Genomic DNA, 4,519 nt, shown 5'->3' on the forward strand with positions numbered 1-4,519 from the left:
CGTTTTTTGAGGCTATCGACTTACGCTTTGTAGTCTAGGTTGCCAGTTCGAATCTTGTCTTTCAGATTTGTTAGTTTTAGGTCCTAATTTGATTAATGACAAGTGGGACCCCCGTGTGTTGTTCCGATATTTCTGTGTAGGATGGTTTTTTTGAACAAACACTTTGCGCGGTTAGACAAGTAACGGCATGCGTTACACGTTTTTTGCAAGTTTACGAACAAAAATGACAGCGGCATAGAATATCACATCCACCCCGCAGCTTAGATACTATGGTGATACGAGTTTTTACACCATTGGAAGTGAGATCCAATGGCTTGGGAGTAGTCTTTGTAATTATGCGCAATTTCCAAACTCTCCAAAGGTTTTTTTGCAAATAAAACATTAAGGCCTCGTGTGTGCCGCTGCATCTTCAATCCAACGGCTCCCCAGTGCTCATATTAGGTCCTCCCCATAGCTTAATTACCCGCTATGGTGATTGGAGTAGTTGTGGGCCGAATGCTACGGAAATATAATCTAAACCGACTGGAATAAATGCCTACACAAATTAATCCAAGGTTGGAGTGTCCCTCGCAATGTAAATAGCTCAAGCTTTGCGAGGGATGGAGAGGTAGTAGCTTCAACGCGTGGAAGATACGGTGAGAGAAAGCAAGGTCAATCGAGAGACATATAGATAGAGAGACAAAGTGAGTGTGGTCCGACATTCATTGAACAAATATATATGCTCTGGAGAGATATTGTCCGATTGAGCTTTTTGGCAAGGGTGAGGGCTATAAGATAGAGCTTGAGAGATGATCCAGTCACAGACGTGTAGATATATTTTGTGCGTGAGAGGAAGCAAGGTCAACCGATCACATAGGGTCGCCATGCGATCGAAAGAGTGAGACGGGTTGGAGAGAGTGACCTAGATAGACGATGTGCGTGAGAGAGTATACAATGTGAATAGATCGAATTGGGCTCAACATGGTGATATATCGTTTTTGTCTGAGAAAGAGCGAGGTCAATCGAGACATACAGAGAGAGAGAGAGAGAGAGATTGAGTGAGCATGGTCCACCATGAGGTCGAAAGGGTGGTGGCGGCTTGGATGGACTGACCTAGATAGACAACTGCGTGAGAGAGTATAGAGTGTGTCGATCGAGGCCCGAACAGGGAGATATATCATTTGTGTGTGAAAGTAAACGAGGTTAAATGAGACTCAGATAAAGAGAGAGAGATTGAGCGAGTGTGGCCCGCCATGTGGAAGAAAGAGTGAGACAGTCTTGAGGGAGTGACCTAGATATACAACGTGCGTGCGTGCGCATGCACGAGAGGTTGGGGGGCTAGATAGGTAATGCATGTATTTAGCGCGAGAGGGTGAGAGGGAGAGGGGGGAGAGAGAGAGCTCGGCATGGGGTGCAATGGCGGGTGTGTGAGGTAAATACATTTGGTAACAGAGTGGAAAAAGGGGTTGTGTAGTTGAGAGACTAAGTGATCGAAACATGGACAGAAAGAATGAACGTGTGTTGGAAACCGATAGCTTTCTAAGGTGGTTAGGAGAGGAAGATTGACTGATACAGGAAGTATGTAGGGTTTGTGCGGGGGGGGGGGCTAAAAACAACATTTGAATGTACATAGTACGAGACTTAATATCGATGTTTCAATTCGGTGTACATTGTAAGATTTGAACCGAGGACCAGGCATACGGGTAAATATTTCGAATTCGTGCCATACTAAGTTTCGAAAAGTTGACATTGACTCAGTTTGTTGTGCTATTTTGTAGGTCATATGTTTGATTCCATCCAAAAGTTTTCTCACTACCATGGTGTTCATCATATACATATGAATTTGTATTAAAAAGTAGCGTGGATACAGTGAAATGCGAAATCCACGTTAGAATTGGAGATCGCTACGTGACACACACTCTAATTCAAATAACTAACTACGTGACACACACTCTAATTCAAATAACTAATTATGTGACACACACTCTAATCCACGTTAGCGTGGGTACTGTTTCGATTTTTTTCAAATAACTCCTCATTAATTAATTTATAGTACTCCCTCTGTTCACTTTTATAAGACCTTGAAGACATTTCAGACAATGTGCAAAACAGTTCATTTTAAGTTGTTTGAAACGACTTACAAAAGTGAACGGATGGAGTATCTCGTTTCAAATGACTAATTATTGCAAGGAAAACACGGGCATGGTAATACATATAGATTCGTTTGCAAATGAAAGAAGTTTCGTCTGCATTCTCAAATGTAGGCGCACTAGGCAAACCAGGGTCGTGTCGGGGTGGACGCTGCTTCGGTGCCTTAAAGGCAACTGCCTTTGGGTCACTGACATGTGGGCGAACCACCCGTTGGGCCCATATGTCCTGGACACAAAGGCACGTGCCTTAAGGCAACGAAGCATAGTCCTGTCGGGGTGGTCGCGTGTGTCGGACGGACGCGTAGCACCCAGCCACCCACCCCCCCCAAAAGGACGATGACAATATAAGTTCGCGCTTCCACGTTTCGGACTGAAATATCTGGCAGCCCCAATTCCAGCCCTGCAAAATCTCTCTTCTCCACTGTCCCCTTCCGCGCCCAGATTGCTCAAATCCCTAATTCGCCGCCAACCCTCGAATCGCCCCTCGTCTCGTCTCTTTCCCCACCGTTCCCCACCTCGGTGCCGGACGACGACGACGAAGACGATGGTCGCGCTTCACCACCGCACCGGAGCTACCTCATCTACACCCTCGTCCACCGCACCGGGTGGTCCACCAACAATGTCGGCTGCCGCAACCGACGTGCCTCACAGACACCGAGTTCCACCGCATCAGGTGCGCTTCACCGACGCCGTCTCCTAGCTCACCGGGGCTACTTCACTGAGCACATCGTCGCACCTCCGCCCCCTAGGCCGTTGGGGCTTCACCAGCGGTCTCGTCCACCGCATCCGTGCGCGACCAGCCAACGCCAGCGCATCACCCTCAACGGCTCTGAAGTGACAAGCACTCTAGCTAGGCGAGCATGCCCAAACGTCGACCCGAACTAGGTATCCACACATCACTCCCTTGTGCACTATTCCGACAATGTTTGGATATCCTTTCATTGCTCTCTTAGCTTACACACCTATCCAACTCTGACCTTAACTCTTATTTCTTCTGGAGATATCATCTGAAACAAGCAAATCCATATTTTAGCGAAGCATGACGGCGCTACGGGATCTGGTACACATTCTGCACACCCGTATAACCTTGTAAGTATATGTCCTCCGGTACAACATCAAGGTCGATTCCTCTTATTTGATCAACCATTCGCCATGTCAAAAATGCAGAGGGGGATGCAAGGAGCACAAACCATGCACATCCAAGCAAGTGGTAACATGGACTTGTACATGGAACATCCCAAGCACAAGCAGAGCTGCAGTGAGCCTGTACAATGAGCTAGCGTAAGTCCCTGCATTTCATTTAATTCGTACTGGCATTTGTGTATGATTTGTGTGCAGTGGCTGATCCACGAATTCAAGTTACCAGGGGTGAACATTTAACTTAAAAAATACGAAGGCACTTGCACTCCAGAAATCAACATAACTTGAGAAATGTGAAGCTACATGCACTTTGAAAACTAGCTAATGATCCAAAGTAGTTCAGATTATAAACACTAAATGATGCAAGCAGCAAAAAACACAAAATGCAACATGGTGTACAAGGACTACAAACATGGTCTGTACCTGCTTGAATTATTCGTTCTCTAGCTGAAAATACCGAAGTGTAATTGCACGTATAACCAGTGCACAAACTGCATATCAATATATCTATCCTGCACAAGTATGCCAATAGTTTCAAACAACATATTAGAAAAGTATTTATGTTATGTTGTCATGATACAGGGACTTTCTGGTAGATGGCCTTGACATTTCCTCAAGCTATGAAAATGCACTATAATTTGCTTGTCATCAATGCCTGCAAATCTCTGTCTCTCTCAACATAGTAGATCATCATTCGACACTAAATCCTTCAATGAGCTTGCAAAATGCTTGCATTAGATCCCTCATTAGACACTATATGTTCATCACTAGGAGCATGTAAAATGTTTGCATCAAATCCTTCATTAGCAGTCTGTTCATTAGACACTTCAGGCTCAAGAACAACATGAGCTTGTATGTTTGCACCAGAAACTTGATTAGATACATCGGATTCAGTCAGTTCAGTATTGATTGGGGGAATTATAAAATAACTAGAAATTGGTTTCATTTTCTCATAGATTCCCTACATACAAGCAGTTTTACAACACCGCCAGGTTTAACTATTGGCCAGAAATTGAAGAGTTGAATTAGATATAATCAGGGATGTGATGTACCTGCTCGTTGCGCATGCAACTCTTGCAAGCTGCGAATGTCCGTTTGCGCAAGCTCGATGCCACGCCCGTGCTGCCACCGCTACCTCCCACGCGGGCTACACCTAGGGTTGGATCTTCATCTTCTTGTCCTTCCGTTCGCTTGAAGCCCGGCGACTGCCCTCCAACGAGGGAGCGAGGAAGTGCTCTGTCGGTCTGTCC

Source organism: Triticum aestivum, chromosome 2A, assembly GCF_018294505.1.
Source record: "Triticum aestivum cultivar Chinese Spring chromosome 2A, IWGSC CS RefSeq v2.1, whole genome shotgun sequence".
NCBI lineage: Eukaryota > Viridiplantae > Streptophyta > Magnoliopsida > Poales > Poaceae > Triticum > Triticum aestivum.